At 41.4% G+C, this 18547-nt stretch overlaps 1 protein-coding gene across 5 annotated transcripts in view; it reads right to left on the bottom strand.

Annotated features, from left to right (window-relative positions):
- Positions 1 to 12426, bottom strand: part of NEXN (nexilin F-actin binding protein) — a 43171-nt gene extending 30745 nt beyond the window's left edge. For 2 of the 5 annotated variants that reach the window (XM_046645217.1, XM_046645216.1), the window contains exons 1-2: positions 12211 to 12426; positions 10983 to 11017 (exon numbers count right to left, since the gene is read on the bottom strand). The gene's annotated coding sequence lies outside the window, so the exon portion shown is untranslated. The remainder of the gene's footprint in view (positions 1 to 10982; positions 11018 to 12210) is intronic. The other 3 variants (XM_046645218.1, XM_046645220.1, XM_046645219.1) reach the window with 2 other exon arrangements.
- Positions 12427 to 18547: the final 6121 nt, after the last annotated feature.

The raw sequence follows: 18547 nt of genomic DNA, 5'->3' as shown, positions 1-18547 counted from the left end.
ATATACAAGTTCAATCTTGTCATAACTTTTCATAAGCCCTCTGTCATACAAAAATTTACAAACCCATGTATTTTTACATTTGATAAAAGATTAATACAAATATGTAAATTGAAATCTTCCAAAATATTCTACCATAACTTTTGTTGCTTAAGGACCTTTGTAGCAAAATATTCAGAATTATAGGGGCTGGCCCCGTGGCCGAGTGGTTGGGTTCATACGCTCCGCTGCAGGCGGCCCAGTGTTTTGTTGGTTCGAATCCTGGGCGCGGACATGGCACTGCTCGTCAGACCACGCTGAGGCAGCGTCCCACATGCCACAGCTAGAAGGACCCACAACGAAGAATACACAACTATGTACCGGGGGGCGTTGGGGAGAAAAAGGAAAAAAATAAAATCTTTAAAAAAAAAAAAAAAATTCAGAATTATAAGTATATCCTAATGATAATTTCTCAGTTAATTGTTGATTTTTCAAACACATTAAGAAAACAGTGACAGTGGAAAAAGCACTGGAGTTAGAGCCAGAAAACTTGCATTAGAGTTTCTGTTTAGGTCATTTCTTAGAGGTATGGTCTCGGACAAACCAGTTAACTTTTGTGATCTTCAGTTTTATATGTAAAATAGGCATAATAATGCTTTTCTCATTATATTACCAAATAAAACGGACAGTTCCCTTCTTCTGAACGTCACTGCTACATCTGACACTCCGTCACTCCTTCCTTCTTGAACTCCTCCTCACTCAGCTCCAGGACGCCATTCTCTCCCTGTTCTTTCACGTCTCTGACCGTTCCTGCTTTGCCTCTCTCCACTTCTTGGATGTTGTTTGCCCCCACATTTCCATCTTTGCCCTTTTCTTCTCACATTACACCTTTTCTTCAGCGATTGAATACACTTTGGGAGTTTAAATTACTTCTGTAGCCTCATCTCTCTCCACACCACTCTCCCGCTCTGTCACCCATACTGACACACTGGCACATCTCAAGCCTTTGCACAGCTGGCTCCCTCAGCTTAACGTTCTACCATTCCCTTATTCTCTTAGCTACCTCCTACTCATCCTTTAGTTTTTAGGTTAATTGTCTCTTTTCTCCAGGAAACCTTCCTTGACCCCAAAAGACTGGGTTAAGTGCTCCTCCTGTGTGTGGCCCTAGCATCCCCATGTTTACCCCGATTGTAGCATTTACCAGAATGTACGGCACTGATCCACTTTCTTCACCACCTCCTCTGTCAGAATGTGAACTCTTTTGAGAGTAGAGACTGTATTTTACACACCATTGTATCCATAGCACTTAGCGTGTGCCTGGCTTATAGAAGACATATATAATAACTGTTTACCGACTAAGTAAATCCTGCCAACTTCAAGGTGAAGCATTTTATAAATAGTTAAGGATTGTCTGGATGTAATGTATGATTATCATTATGCAAGAATACGATACAAATAGAATACACCATTCATTACACAAATATTTATTAAGTATCTACTGTGTGCCATGCACTCTGCTAGACATTGAGAAATACAGCACTGAAGAGACAGACACTCCCCCTATTCTCATGTTGTTAACAGAATCTGGGCCAAAACTCTCAACAGAAGCCTTGGAACAGGATTTTAGTGGTCCAGTCTGCTTTGCCATCTGCAGACACAGGTAGGGTTCTAACATCGACAGTTGGTACGGAATTGAGAGGCAGCATACACCATACCCCAACCTTCCAGTTAGACGCCTAAGATCAACAACTTCCACTCTCAGTCCTCATTTTGTACTTCTCTTACTTCCACCCACACTTTCATCTGTACATCTGCTAGACTTTATGCTCCTTTCGCAGATTACAGAGGATTAGTTCCTCTGAGGTGCCCAGCTCAGGCCTGTTAAATGATAAATTATAGTTTAAAATAAACCCCAAAAGTCATCATGGAAGGATTTTCAATATCCATGTATTAATCATAAAAACTAAGAAGTCTAAAAGATCTCATTCCTTTGACTCAATGTTTACTCCCTTAATAAACTGTCTGTACTGTATTTTTAAATCTGCTGTTGGACATTTACAGAGGATTTTTTTTTTTTTTGAGGAAGATTAGCCCTGAGCTAACATCTGCCACCAATCCTCCTCTTTTTCCTGAGGAATACTGGCCCTGAGCTAACATCCGTGCCCATCTTCCTCTGTTTTATGTGGGACGCCTGCCACAGCATGGCTTGAGAAGCGGTGTGTAGGTCCACACCTGAGAACCAAACTGGCGAACCCCAGGCCACCGAAGCAGAACATGCGAACTTAACTGCTGTGCCACCGGGCCGGCCCCCACACTTACAGAGGACTTTTAAATTACTCTCTTGGAAACATATTCTTAAATTCCAAATATCCATTCAACCTTTGACTCATTTTATCATCTCCTCCCACTTTCATGCTTTTTACACGTATTATTAGTCAACGTTTCACTTACTAGGCTATAAACTCATGTGGAATTCGCTGCTTTATTTAGCACAGAGGCCCCAGGCCTTCCTTCTATTTTATACAGTTATGCTTACCAGAAATACTATTATATATTTAGTATCATACAAATACTATTGACTTATGCTTACCAGAAATACTATGTATATATTCAGTATTCATATGTATCACTATCATTTTGATTAACAGACTTAAAAAATGAGAAACTATAAAATTCAAAATACTCACTTTAAAAGTTTTCTCTCCTTCAGAATCCTGACTAACACTTTCAAATTATCAAATCTTTTCAGTAGGCACCAGAATCCAAATGTGGCAGGGACACAAAGTTACCTCAGTTGCTACTGGGAAGCTAAATTAACCATTTCTTCAGAGCTCTTCATGATTTTAAGTATACATAATTAGTAAAATGAGGTTTATAAAGTTCCAGAGTAACTTCTAGCCATGATTCTTTTGATTTCTAACAGTCACAGCTCGCCATTCTTTGTGCCTTCATCCAGGCCTAGCAGGCTGTCTGCTCAACCACTGCCTTCTCTCTCCCTCTCTCTCTCGTCTATGCCTCCAGCTCAGAGGATGTCAACTGCAGCGCATCAGAACTCTCATCTGCCTTGTCAGGCCTTCTGCAGGTTCCCTCGGTCCTTCTGGTTTCCCTTGTCTCCTCCCATTCCTTCAACCACCCATCTGGACAAATGTATTCAATAGCCTGTTTCCACCTCCAAGATGATTTTTTAGCCGCTTCCTTACCAATGAAGTATTTTCCAAAACTAATTATAATAGAAATGGCGATTTTCTCCACTTCACCCTGAGCATGGATGTTTTTCCCCTTCAGTCCCTGACACCTCTAAATGTGTTTAGGTTTCTAGGTGTATCCGGCATAAACTTAAAAAATTTTTATATTGTTAAACATCGTAGACATATCAGTCTTATCTATCTCTATTTAATTTTCATTATGGAAAATTTCAGACATATACAAAATTAGAGAGACTAATATAATGAACCCCCATATACTCATCACAAAGCTTCAACAATTATCCACTTTTTCCATTGTTTTCAATAATTACAAAGTCTGTTTCATTTATTTTGTGCAACATCTACTGCAGGATAAGACACAAATATTTTATAGATGCTTTAAATCCTAAGCACTATGCAGTACGTCCTCCTACCCCCTCAGTAATATGCCTCGAAGCAAACCTCCTCACTCTTGCCTTTTATTCTCTCTCGGGAAGACTTTAAAGTAACCACTAAAAGAAAATGGGTAAGTCCTCATTTAATGAAGTCATTAATAAAATTAAGTTACATATATAAATGAAATGTAAGGATTTTTTTCAAGCTACAATATATTAGAGGAAAGACCTGCAGTCTCTATACTGAATAAAGGAGAAGGGTGGAAACTAACAACTGAATCTCTCTTACGTGCCACACACTACGTGGTTTCCACGTTACTTCATAAATTTAGTGGTGATGAGTATGAAGAACTAAGAATAAACTGGAAAAGATGAATGAGCTAAAATGAATAAATGTTTATTCATTCAAGAAGCATTTATTGAAGATCTTTCTACAATGCTCTAGACAGAGCATAAGGCCCTATATATGGAAAGATGAAGAGCATAAAATATCTCTTTTCATGGAGCTATAGTCTAGATGGGATAAAAGATAATTACCAAGAAAATATAATAAGGCTTAAATTTTTAGTTAGAAACTAACTTATTTAAGTAACATCTGAAAGTGGGTAATAAAAATAAGCTCAGTGATGTTAAAGAAAATGCCCCCACTGGAAGAAAGGCTGTGAATTAGAAGAGTGGGTCTCAAAACTTTTTGGGCTCAGGGCCTATTACTGAGGACCCTAGAGAGTTTTTGTTTATATAGATTATATCTATAGATATTTAATGTATTGAAAATTAAAACAGGATTTTCAAATATATACTTATTAAGTTATTTAAACTAATAATAACAAACCCATTATATGTCAATATAAACACATTTTATGAAAAATAACTATATTTTCCAAAATAAAAATAATTAGTAAGAAGAGCGGCGCTGTTTTACATTTTTGCACATCTCTTTACTATCTAGCTTAATAAAAGACAGGTACTCTCATATCTCATTCAAACTGTTGTGACACGTTGTTTTGACTGAAGTTTATAAAGAAAATATGGCTTCACACAGATATGTGATTGGAAAACGAAGGACTTCATGGGCCCATAAAAGGTCATGGGGACTCCCAGGGACTCTAAGACCACATTCTGAGACTTACTGAATTATAGGAAAGAACAGTCTATCAAGTCATGTCAGGTCCCATTGTAAAAAGGGTGAGCAGTCCCTCACTGCATTTTAGAACGCTAAATGAAGATTAGTTTAACGACTCAATTCCTATACTTAGTAACCTGAATTTTAAAGGATTTTATATCCGGAATCTCATAGACTTTTCTTAATCTAGTATTAAGTGACTTTTCTTCTGTCCGAGCAGACAGATGCAATGTCCTTGGCCACCCTAAAGGGGCAGCAGCAACACAACAATTCAGCCCCACTGCACTTTTCTAAGTGTCTGAGATCTCAGGCAAGCCAGCTGAATTATCATCAAGACTAGTAGAGAGAAAACACTGACCAAAGGGTCAGCTTGAACATGTGGCTGATCAACAAGAGTTTGGTCATAATATAGAAAGCTGGGACAATGAAGAGATGAAACAAGGCCATTCTAGCACATTCAGATCCATGTTAAATGAAGACAACTAAGTATCTATCACAGGTTTCAGAGGGAATATTGCAATATTGCTATAGGCTGCCCATGATTTATCAAAAAGCTTGTATTTTTTTTCACATTTGACAGATTAGGTCTGTATTTATAATATAGCATTTTTGTGAGAAGGAGAACCTACCGTATGCCAGACATTATGACTGGTGATGGGATATACAATGTATGAGATAGCCTTTGAAATCAAGTTGCTTTCTAGGGAGAAACAGATGGGACCACAAGTAATTATAATACAAAGTAGTAGGTGCTATAATAGCAGCATATACACACGGTTAAAGAAACATGGAAAAGTCATGGAAAAGACTATGGAAGAGTTAAGCAGGAAGCTGGGGTTAAGGAAGGTTACACAGAGATGGTGACATTTGATTTAGACCTTGAAGGATAAGCAGGATTTCATAAAGTAGAAAAGCGGGTAAGGGCATCCAGGGAAACAAAGCAACATGAGCAAAAACACCAATGTCTGACGATCCACTGCAAATTTGGGGAGCTGTAAGTTGTCCAGCGAATCGACGGTAAAACTAGAAAGACAGGCTGGGCACAGACTGGGAAGATTCCTAAACGCCACATTAAGAAAAAGTTTAGACTTGATCCTATAGGCAAGGGGGAGCCAGCAAAGGATTTTTAAGCAGGAATGTGACTTAATCTGGTATGCATTCTAGAAAGAAAAAAGAGACTCCGATAGCAGTGCAGAAAATTGGAGTGAAATGGGGAAAGACTACAAGGAGGAGGACAAATACAGAGGGAAGATGAGTGCCTGAAGTAAGAGTGGCATTAGGAATGAAAAGTTGGAGGAGACACCTTAGAAGTGGAATTGACAGGAATGGTGACCCATTCATCCATTTATTTAACAAGTATTTATTAAGCTCCTACTCTATGCCAGGCCCTATCCTAGGCTGTGGAGAGATCACCATGAACAAAAAGACAAAGTCTCGGCCTCTAGGGAACTGACATTGTAGTGGAGGCAATATCGTAAGAACTTTGGCCAGTTAGATTTGGAGGGGAGAGGTGAAGAAAGGAATACTGTCAAGAATTAACTCCAGGGGCCGGCCCAGTGGCCAAGTGGTTGAATTCACCTGCTCCACTTCGACGGCCTGGGGTTTCGCTGGATCAGATCCTGGGCGCAGACATGGCACCCTCGTCAGGCCACGCTGAGATGGCATCCCACATGCCACAACCAGAAGGACCCACAACTGAAATATACAACTATGTACCGGGGGATTTGGGGAGAAAAAGCAGAAAAAAAAGAAAAGAAGATCGGCAATAGTTGTTAGCTTAGGTGCCAATATTTAAAAAAAAAATTAACTCCAGGTTTCTAGTTTGAGCAAATGGGTGGACAGGGTTACCATTTATTGAGATTAAATTTAAAAGCATGTTTGAGGGGTCAGAAAATGAGTTCAGTTTTGAACAGGTTTTACTACCTGTCAGAGTTACATGTGGGGTCTGGTCATACATGATGAAGAATCATGGATTTTTAGGACTCATCATCTAAGGACTAAAAGATCACTTAGTCCAACCAGCTTCATTCATCACATGAAAAAATGAGAAGCACAGAGAGATTCGCTGACTTATCCGAGGCTGCAAGTTGTTCAGTAGCAGAAGAAGGAAGTAGACTCCAGGTTTCTTGACTTTTAATTAACTACTCATTTCCCTCTAGCATTCTCCATTTTTTACCTAATTTAAGAATACGAAACATTTTATATATATACATATATATATATATATATATGTATATATATAAAATATGCCCAATGGTAATACTAGCATTGGTAACAACTGGCATAGCAATTAGTGAGACAGACTTCCAGAAGTTTTTGAAAATGACTTAATGGCCTGATAAAATATGTTTCAAGAACAGGATATACTTTTGGGCTGTTATAAAATAATTTCCAGGGTGAATATTAAGGTATGAAGCTCAGGCTGTGAGACAAGATGTAAGTCTCACAGTAGAATATAATATTAAGTACAACAGATCTATCTTAAAATATGCATGCTAATGTTTCTGTTCTAGAATTTCATTGAACCTGTTTGACCTCTAAATTTTCTAAATTTAATTAATTTTCCTTGACTTTTTTAGATTTGCAATTCAAATATTTCAAGACAGCAAATAACTCAGGAACAAGAAAAGAATTTTAAATCCTACCTTTCTATCCTTTATAATGAACTGTCTTATTGTGTTAATGTATTATCTCCTTTTTCAAGGAGAACAGAATTCTCAAGACAGTGACAGCTTTAAATCTGCATTTCATTAAACTCAAGTAAATTCTTTGTCTCAAATTTTAAGAAGGTTTTAGACAGAACACTTAACCGTATACTACAAGTAAGTGTTAAAACCTACCTCCTTACAGTCGTTGGAACAAACAACATTGTTTTGAACTTCATAAAATAGCCTAAATTTTTATCATTTTTCACTTGTACAAGAAATGTAAATTTAAATATAATGTAACTATTACATTTAATTAATGAGGGTTTTAACCTTATACTTTAAAATTTATATTACAAAATCTGATCACAATTCAAAAACATGAAATTACATCCAATTTTACCCATCAGAAATAGTAAGATTTGTTTTCTCCTGCCAATACACAATTCTTCCCTGATAACCAAGAACGTTATTTTCAAGCTTCCTTGACATTCTTCTGTATTAATAATCTATAATATTTTGCATTCATGTGACTATTTTTCAAAGAGGATTCACCATACCATGAGCCTCTGAAAGGTAAGCACTGTGTTCTACTCCATTCTTTATCTTTACTGTCTCACACAACAACTAGGACACAGTACAAGCTCAATTCATATTTGATAGAGTGGATGAATGACAAAGAGGCAACAAGAAAACTAATCCAAAATCAGCCCAAGTAAAGCTTATGATTGAAATCTCCAAAACAAGGGCTGATGATGAGGATGCATGAATGAATGAATAATAGAAAATAAAATAAAATGGAGCAGGTTTACATTAAACTAGATATCACGAAAAACCAGACATTCCGGGCTTTAGGAAGTTGGCTTCCCAAGCTAATGGACGTGGTCGTCCATGGAGGAGCTGGTCTCCTCACCCTCTGCAAGTGGAAGACAGCTTTGCGATGAAGGACACAGCTGGGACTGGGAAGCCCCAGGCCTCTGGCTCCAAACAAGCGGGTGGGGTGAGGAGGCAGAGGAAGGTCAGCGGTTAGCTCTTCTTTAGGACCAATCTCTAGGTGTCGCAAAAACTCTCCTGAATGCTTCTAAGACGGCAAGGGAGGAGGATTATTTAAGGGTTCCTAGGAAAGATTTTTTTCCCAGAACTATCTCCCCTGTGCTTTTTAAAATCTCAACAGTTAAAATATTTTATTTGTCTTAGTTAGAAATACATGGTCCCTTCCAGCTCAAATTGACACTAGCAATTAGTGTCCAGGAATGTTAACCTCCTCTTCCCATTCCCATGATCACATCATTTAAGAGAAGGATTGCTAACCAAGAGGTATGTAAGACACTGGAAGTCCAGGTTCCTGATGCCAAGTCCAGCGGACTTCCCATCATATCCCGACTTCAGATTTGCCGTAACACTTAGATCAGGGACTCAAGTGCATACTCAAGTGTGCGGGCTCAGGTACTGCAAATGTAATGTAAGTTAATGTTACATAGCAGAATTGACAGGTAAGGGAAATGAGTGATGACTAGTTGTAAAACAATAGGGAACGTTGGAGACTGTGTCAAAATGAGAGTGTGTGCCCCGTCTGAGGGGGGAGCCACTACTTAGATCCAGGGTATTGTTGCTATGCAGAAATGTGGATCCAGTTTTATCAAGATCTTTCAATTTTTCAAGAAAGGCTAGAAATCCATATTTTAATATAAAATGTACAAGTTTTTACGTATGTCTGCGGCTGAAAGTGGCTTTTTGGCTGCCAATTTGTGGCCCTTGATCTAAATGAACACACAGCACTGAGAAAATGGAAAAAGACAAAGGGGAGGCCTATTTTGGCCAGAAAGAGGGAGGCAGAGTCAAAGGGGAGGAAAGGACGGGAAAGAGGCACAGAAAGAAGGTGGAAGTCAAATTTCACTAACTTCAAAACCCAGCCGAGGGAGCCCCAACCTCCCTGTCTTCTAATCGGAGATCAAAAAGGAAGAGATGACAAGACGGAAAAAAAGGAGGAGAGGGCAGAAAAAGAACCAGCTATTGAACACTTAATGGATGGCAGATGTATCAGATGCTTTCACACAGGTAGCCTCGCTGAGATCTGGCAACTCAAAAAAAAAATCCTATGCATCAGGAAAAGAAGGAAATCTATCAGAATATTAACAGATGTGTCGGATTTTGAGAGCCCCTTTTCCATTCTCTATAACTTTTCTTTCTTTTGAGGAAGATTAGCCCTGAGCTAACATCTGCCGCCAATCCTCCTCTTTTTGCTGAGGAAGACTGGCCATGAGCTAACATCCGTGCCCATCTTCCTCTACTTTATATGCAGGATGCCTACCACAGCATGGTTTGATGAGCAGTGCCATGTCCGCACCTGGGATCCGAACCGGCAAACTCAGGGCCACCAAAGCATAACCTGTGCACTTAACTGCTGAGCGACTGGGCCTGTCCCCCATTCTCTGTAATTTTTAACCATATATATAATATGGTGGTATTAACTTTATAATAAAAAACAAATTTGACTAAGAGTTAAATAAGTTGGATTTCTGGGTATAAATCCACCCCTCCAGAGTGTAGAAAGTATACTACCATAATTCAAGCCAAACTATGCTCTGAATATTTAAATAGAAAAAGAAAATATAACAATCCCAATTCCAGGTTTGTAAATAATACCTAATTTTGCAATTATAAAACCAGAAGAAAGAGAACATGAAAGAAAGAAATGACCACAGAGTAATCAAATAAGAACAGAAAGTTAAGAATGTTGTAGGTCATTTCCCCTCTAAATTATAAAGCAGACTACCAAGACGTTTTCTGTGTGTGCGTGGCCTACACACTGTAAAACATACTAAGGCCTCTCTTCTGTAAAAGCTTGGAGACATCTGCCATCTGCGATATACTTTTCTACGTTTACTGCATTGTTTGTTGCCTTTTAGGCATGAGTCTTTATTTAAACAATGCTTTAATTTGCCTTTAGGGTGTTTCAAAGATAGTAGGTTTTATTTATTTTCCTAAATGAAGTATGTCATTTCAGGCCAGTCGAGTTCTAAGCAATCTAAATCCCCAATTAATCTCTTCCAAATATGCGTATTCAGTTTTCATTCTCTTCACAAATGAAACCCTAACCTAAATACTTCAAGTGTAATTTCAGGGGAAAAATACTGTTCAAAAACCTAGATAATGCCTTCCTTGGTTGATGCTAAATATAGGCATCTCAAGATGACATACATTTTGACAATGATCAGTCTTACATATCAAATTTTCAAAAATAGCACAGATACCAATGTAAGGTGGGCAGGAAAAACTGCTATTCACTACATTTCAGCTTAAAATGGATTTAAAAGTGTGAATCTTCTATTAAAACTGAATTACATCAATACCGTATTGAGGGAAACTGGATTTAAAAGAATTTTGTTGTGGTTTTCCCTTAGAGCTCTTTACAGGAGTTGTTGCCTATAAAATACAGAATTGCTTACATTAAAAAAAATTATTCCAGTCAAAATACAAAATATCTTCAAAAATAAGGGGCTACTGGCTGTCAAGAGGAATCTTAACTAAGTACATTAAATATCAAAGTCCATTTATACTAAATAGGCCTCCCCAAAACCCTGTCCCTCAGTTTGATTAATTATGCATTTTTCCACCTTACCATTGCTCAAAACTCAAAAGAATGTCACAGACTTACGTGTATTCGGAGTTTTCTTATGGCAGCGATTTAACCTGTAAAAGGATTGGGGGGCAAATAACGTGGTTCACTCAGTGACGTGTGACTAAGATGGTATAAATACTTAAGTTTATTTAATCATACTACCCAACACATAGTTATGTTGTGACTCGCCGGCCAATGGGCCCGTTACATGAATTCATTAACAAAATTTAGCTGATGAATGATGCTCCCATTGCTTCGCTCATGGAACTAATTTCTTTCTTATTATGGCTGCTTCTTTTCTGCACCTGCTTCTTTCCCAAGGACAGACATTTTGTTAGGACATATCCTTATGCTATTTTTACCTTGTTGGCCTGTCCCCCCTCCCTCCCCCCTCCCCGCCCCCTTCCAACTCTCTTTGTTCATGTTACGGACCTTAAATAAATATAAAATGAAGACCTCGAAGCTATTGCAATAATCAGCTAACCTCTCCAACTGGTTATTTTCTTTACAAATGCCAATAATAGGTGTTTAGCATTTGCAGACCGTTTCACCGTCTACAAACACAGTTGGAATGGCTTGGCGTTTTCAAAAATATACACAAGGGAGGTCTCAAGAGGTGACTACATTATTCACTCCAACTTCCAGCTGAAGTTGCACAACCCCCAACATCCCACCTCAGACAGAATCGCGAAAAAACCGTTTGGAGGGAGAGGGTAGATGATAGGCTGTTGTCACATTTCACTCCCCAGCCTCCACAGGGACAGATCAAGAATGATTGAAAATCACAGGCAGCCCGGCGGAGACGGCGACGGCGCCGGGGCACGTGGTGGGACCACCTTGAACTTTACCCAGACCCCAAGGGTAGAGCAAAGGGCCCGGCACCCGCTCCGCTCACGGAGGGCTCTTCCCCTGCAGGAGTCGAGGAAGCACCCGAAACTCAACAGACAGGGCGCAAGCGGAGCAGAAAGGGGACCGGGGCAGGGAAGCCACCCCGAAGCCGGAGGCCGGTGAATGCAGAGACAGCGAGGCAGACCCGGTCCGCACCCCGCCGAGCCCGCAGGACGGGCTCCGAGGGCCGGTTCGCTCGGGCGCGGGAGCAGCGCGGGGCCCCAGCGGGACGGAGCCTGGCGCGCTCCGGGGCTGCGGCAGAGCCCGGCCCGCAGCCGGCGATCGGGAGCGTCGCCCTGCAGCCCCGCCCCGCCCGCGGGGACCCGACACCTCCGTCTCCGCCGCCCCCGCCCCGCGTTCCCCCGACTCCTCTCACCCGCCAGCGGCCCGCGACCCGCGAGCGTCCTGGTTGCGCGGAGAGGCTGCGCGCGTGCTGCGCCTGGCGGTGGGCAGGGGTCTGCGCGCTCCGGCCGCCGCCGCCGGGAGCTCTCTGGCTGCCGCCGCCGCCGCCGCCGTCTCCGACAGCAAGTTTCCATAAAAGTCCTGGTGCGCAGCCTGTTCCCGCATTCCAGGCGGGCCCAGCGCCGGCTGCAGCTGTTCCAAAACACAAGGCCAGTTCCCCAACCCCCACCTCCGCCGTATCGCCCGGGGAGGGTGGAGAGTCGAGGAGCAGGGCGGCCGAGGGGGCGGTGGCTGCCAACTTTCCGCCGGGACCCGCCTGTTGCCCGGCTCTGGGTCGCTGACCCCCTCCCCTAAGTCTGCCTCCACCTCCCGGCAGGGGCCAGGGACGGGGAAGGAGTGATACAGAAATGGGATTCATAAACAGGCTTGAGCTGGCTCCCCGCGACCTACGGCTGGTTTGCCCTGGGGCCCATTTCGGTTTGCCCTGGGGCTCATTTCTCGGCTACTCTACCAGTTCTGGTTTCTAACCAAGAGGCCAAGCCACTACCTTATTTTCCCCTTGGGCCTACTTGGGCCTACTTCTCTTTTCTTGCTGAGAGCGAGGGCAGCAGTCAGGGTACCACTTCATCTCTCTGTTGCTCTCCTTTTCTTGGCTCTGCTTTTAACTCCAAAGAGTGGTTGATAGACATGTAAAAGAATGAAAATTGACCATTCTTTTTCACCATTCGCCAAAATAAACTCAAAATGGGTTAAAGACCTAAAGGTGAGACCTGAAACGATAAGGCTTCTGGAAGAAAACGTAGGCAGTACACTCTTTGACATCAGTATTAAAAGGATCTTTTCGGACACCGTGCCTTCTCAGAGAAGGGAAACAATAGAAAGAATAAACAAATGGGACTTCATCAGATTAAAGAGCTTCTTCAAGGCAAATGAAAACAGGATTGAAACAAAAAAACAACCCACTAACTGGGAAAAAATATTTGCAAGTCATATATCTGACAAAGGCTTAATATCCTTAATATATAAAGAACTCTTGCAACTCAACCACAAAACATCAAACAACCCAATCAAAAAATGGGCTGGAGACATGAACAGACATTTCTCCAAAGAAGATATACTGATGGTCAATAGGCACATGAAAAGATGCTCATCATCGCTGATCATCAGGGAAATGCAAATCAAAACTACACTAAGATATCACCTTACACCCGTTAGAATGACAAAAATATCTAAAACTAATAGCAACAAATGTTGGAGAGGTTGCGGAGAAAAAGGAACCCTCATACACTGCTGGTGGGAATGCAAACTGGTGCAGCCACTATGGAAAACAGTATGGAGATTCCTCAAAAAACTAAAAATAGAACTACCATACGATCCAGCCATCCCACTACTGGGTATTTATCCAAAGAGCCTGAAGTCAGCAATCCCAAAAGTCCTGTGCACCCCAATGTTTATTGCAGCATTATTTACAATAGCCAAGACGTGGAAGCAACCTAAGTGCCCATCAACAGACGAATGGATAAAGAAGATGTGGTGCATATATACAATGGAATACTACTCAGCTGCAAAACAGAACAAAATCATTCCATTTGCAATAACATGGATGGACCTTGAGAGAATTATGTTAAGTGAAATAAGCCAGCGAGAGAAAGATAATCTGTGTATGACTCCACTCATATGAGGAATTTAAAACTATGGACCAAGAACAGTTTAGTGGATACCAGGGGAAAGGTGGGGTGGGGGGTGGGCACAAAGGGTGAAGTGGTGCACCTACAACACGACTGACAAACATTAATGTACAACTGAAATTTCACAAGATTGTAACCTATCAATAACTCAATAAAAAAAAAGATTAAAAAAAAAAAGAGTGGTTGATAGAGAAAAGTGGAAGAAGGACAGGAAGGAGGAGGAATAAAAGAAAATGATATTTATATAATCTTCCACCTTTCCTTAATTGAAGGCAAATCATCTCTGGTCTTCCTAAAACTACATAAAATATCTCCGGAGATTAGCCGCCACGACCTTTTCCACCTGGCCCACCAGCCTGTCAACTGAACCCATCAGACAATCCACGTTAAAACCTGAAACGCTCACCCAGAGGGGGCATTTTTCCAGTGGGGGAGATCTTCGATTCTTCACTGCGTGCAGAAAATGAAATTAATTAAAAGTTGAACTAGCATCCACACAGATACACCAGTGTCAACCACTTCCCGCTTGCAGCCCTGGACAGTGGTACTCAGATCATATTTTCAGGGATGTTGAAAAGGCCTTCTGCTCTTAACTATAACTTTTCTTCTCCACCCCATCGCCATACACCGTTTACTCAGGATGGAAATTCTTCTAAGACGTGTAAGCCAAGCCAGCCCTGATGGCCTAGTGGTTAAAGTTCAGTGCCCTGGCCAGGCTCCACACCTGGGCTCGCAACTGCCACCTGTCTGTCAGTAGCCATGCTGTGGTGGTAGGGCACATAGAAGAACTAGAAGGACTCACAACTAGAATATACGACTATGTGCTGGGGCTTTAGGGAGAGAAAAAAAAAATAAGAGGAAGATTGGCAACAGATGTTAGCTCAGGGCGAATCTTTCCCAGCAAAAAAATAAATAAATAAGTGTAAGCCATTCATTTTTCAATTAGAGAAAAGTTCTAGATTGGTCATTGAAACAGCTATTTAAACTTATTCTAATACAAGATAGTGATAGGTGGCCTGGATGATCTAGCTTGCCCCTGCTTCCTTCAATACTATCACCTTGACCTTCTTCAGTTCATGGAAATTCCCATGGTCATTCTGGCTGCAGGGCCTTTGCACAAGCTGTTCACGCTGCATGAAATCCTTTCCCCCACTCTTCACCAACCTAACTTCCACGTATGCCTTTGCTGTCTGCTTAAATGTTGCTTTCTTAGGGCCAGCCCTGTGGCGTAGGGGTTAAGTTCACACACTCCACTTTGGATCCCAGGCACAGACCTACACACCACTTACCAAGCCATGCTGTGGCAGGCTTCCCACATATAAAAATAGGGGAAAATGGGCACAGATGTTAGCTCAGGGCCAATCTTCCTCAGCAAAAAAAAAGAGGAGGATTGGCAGATGTTAGCTCAGGGCTAATCTTCCTCAAAAAAAAAAAAATGTTGCTTTCTCAGAGAAGCTTTCCTTTCACCCCAGTCTATGTCAGTCCCCCCTATTATAAATTCTCATTCCACCCTTTTCCTCCCTACACTTATCAATTATAATTATACATTTATTTTTACAATTTAAAGAAGTGCGTACAAGCTCTCTTAGCTGATATCCACTCAACGGATTCACCAGATTGAACAAAGTTCTCCATTCTTCCTATAAAACTCTGATAGCTACCCACAGCATGAAAGGCCTACTTCTTCTCCCACCCATTCAACATTCATTCATCATTCATTCAATAAATATTCAGTTCTAGATACTGAGGATACAGAGTGACAAAAGAAATAAAAAGCTCTGCCATCAGGGAACATAGATTCTAGTGGAAGAGGGCAGACAGTAAGCAAATAAACTGTGTAGTACTTAGTGACAGGCAGTACGGATAAGGCAGAGCAGGGAAGCAGGACTGCTGGGCCTGGGGTGGGTGGATATTGTACTTTTAGATGCAATGGCTAGGGAAAGGCTCATGTGAGTAAGTCTTGAGGATAGTGAGGCAGTGAGCTAGTAAATGCCTGGAGATGCCTGTAAATACAAGCCGTGTAAACACCTGGAGACATCTGGGGGAAGTGTGGTCCAGGGAGGGGTCCAAAGGCCCCAAAAAGGATCCTGTCTGCCATGTTCTAGAAGAGCAAGGAGGCTTGTGTGGGTGAAGCTGAGTGGGCAAAGCTGGAATAACAGGAAGTGGATGGGGCAGGGGACACAGCGGAGGCCTGCCCAGCACTGCGAGGGCTGTGGCGTTTACTCTGAGTTAGAAGGGCAGGCATGGGTGGACTTTGAACAAAGTAGTGACATGATCTGACATACTGTGAACATGTTCATTCTGGCTGATGTGCTGCAAATAAACTAACTGAAGAGTGAGATCAATCAGGAGGCGTCCAAAATAACCAGGAGGGCAGGTCGTGTGAGCCTGGACCGAGGCGAGAGCTGAGAAGGTGGTAGGAAACGCTTGGCACATTTTGTTTTCTTGGTACATTTTCTAAGTACAACTGGTAGGATTTTGGTAACAGATTGAATGTGAGGTGTGAGGAGAAGTTTTTGGCCTGAGGAACTGGAAGAAGGGAGTTGTCCTTTACTGGGATGAGAAGGACCAGGAGGAGGGTCGGGCTGGTGTGGTCAGATCAGCGTTGGACATGCTACGTTCAGGAAGAGTATTAGAAACCCAAGGTTTGCCAATTTGCATAAACAACCCTTGTATAAGTATCATGAATCAGTTGGGTTTGTTCTCAAACTTGAGTATATCAGTTGCATGTTACTGAAATTACATAAACATTACAAAAAGGAAGAAATATAAAGGCAAAAAGAAAGTTATAGTTTTTATAAAAGTCAAATTGAATGCTTTGAAGACTCGATAAAGGCTACAAAATTACCATCAAGCTAGGTGTGGGGAAGACAACTGTAAAAGATTGGGCTCAAAATTATAAAAATCTAAAGGGAGTCAGCACACACTGCTTTTCATGTAAACTTTTTTTCTTTAAGTAAAGGAAGCTGGAAATCCCAGATGATGATTTAGAGGTGTAATTTATGCAACAAAGATATTTGGAATACCAAGTGGATCCATACTCCAAGAAAAGGCCTTGATTACACCAAAAGATTGGCCAAAGAACGTGCACTTATTCATTTAAAATTAAAACGTCTACCTGATCTACATATAATTTATTACTATTCTCTGCTGTGGTGTCCATCCACCAAGATGACCCCAAATGATCCTTCCTCCTGGTATTCACACCCTCGCGTAACCTCCTCCCATGTTGTGTCAGGGTTGGTCTGTGTGACCAACAGAATGTGGCACAGGGATGGTATGTCACTTCCAAGTCTAGGTTATAAAAGATACTGTGTCTTTTGCCTTGATTTCTCTTGGATTACTCACTCTGGGAGAAGCCAGTTGCCATGTTTTAAAGATACTCAGGCAGCTCTGTTAAGAGGCCCACGTGGCAAAGACCGAAAGCCCCCTGACAGCCACGTGAGTGCGCAAATCTTGGGTAAATCTTGCTCCCTTAGCCCAGCCTTCAGATGACTGCGATCTTGGGACAGACCCGAAGCCAGAACCCCTAGAACCAGCCATTCCTGGGTTCTCAACCCTCAGAAACAGTGTCCAATAGTGTTTGTTGTTTCAAGTTGCTAAATTTTGGGATGACTTGTTACACAACAAAAGATAACAAATACACCTGCTTTAACCTACTTTTTTTATTATCCATCTTCTACCACATGAAGCAGCCAGTCCTTTTTGAAGTCCCAGGGCCTATTCTCTCACGGAGCGTTATTAAATACAAGAATTAGCAAAGTTCTGAAAGTCCTATATTTCCAGGGCTTTCAAATGTCAAAGTGCTTCTCTATATTCAATATTGTGGTATTATTTCAAACACAGCAAATTATAAAAGTTCTGGAATTTCCTATATATAAATGTACTTTGTGAAAGGCTTTTGTGACACATAAGAACCAGTTAAAAGCAAACTTGAGGTGGTATTTGATGTACCAGTTGCTTTGCTGTGGCTTCTAAGTAAAGAATAAAAAGTGTCATAGAAGGAAGCTTTCCTTTTTTTCCTCTACTGGAATTCAGTCCTTCCCTACCCAAACGATGGTTACTTTTCACTGTTCAGAGGCAGGAAAAAAACAAAAAAAGAAGCTCAGCCTGATCAAAGATGTCAGTAGCACAAGGAGAGAGAGATTAAAGGAAGAGAAGTGGCAGGTAAAAGATGGCAGAATACAGGGCATAGGAAGAAACACCACATGAAAAACAGAAGTCAAAAGCGGCATAAGAACAGAAGACCATGGATTAACCAAGCGAGGTGATCGAGATTTCCAGCAAAGCCTCCAAAGGGTGTAAGAGGACACTGAGAGGCTTGTAGAAAGGAATTTCAAACATACAGAAAAATGCAGAGAGAGGTTTAAAGTGCCAAACATTCAGTTCAGGCAGTGGGATCCAGGAGGCTGGCAGACGACAAAGAACACGGAGGATGAGACTGAGCTGCTGACCCCGTTTCCCGCTGCAGCGCCAGGCCTAGACGCAAGCTGGAAAAGATTCGACTCCTATTTGTATGGTTTGCTTGTTAAGTAATGTACTTCAGTTTATGCTTAATAGTTTAAAAAGTATATATATTTATCTATACTGTACATATTTAATCATTCTGACATAAACCTCTTT

The sequence above is a fragment of the Equus quagga genome, chromosome 18, assembly GCF_021613505.1.
Source record: "Equus quagga isolate Etosha38 chromosome 18, UCLA_HA_Equagga_1.0, whole genome shotgun sequence".
Lineage (NCBI taxonomy): Eukaryota > Metazoa > Chordata > Mammalia > Perissodactyla > Equidae > Equus > Equus quagga.
Note: the sequence above shows the minus strand (reverse complement) of the source record. Positions and strands in the feature narration are given on the sequence as shown.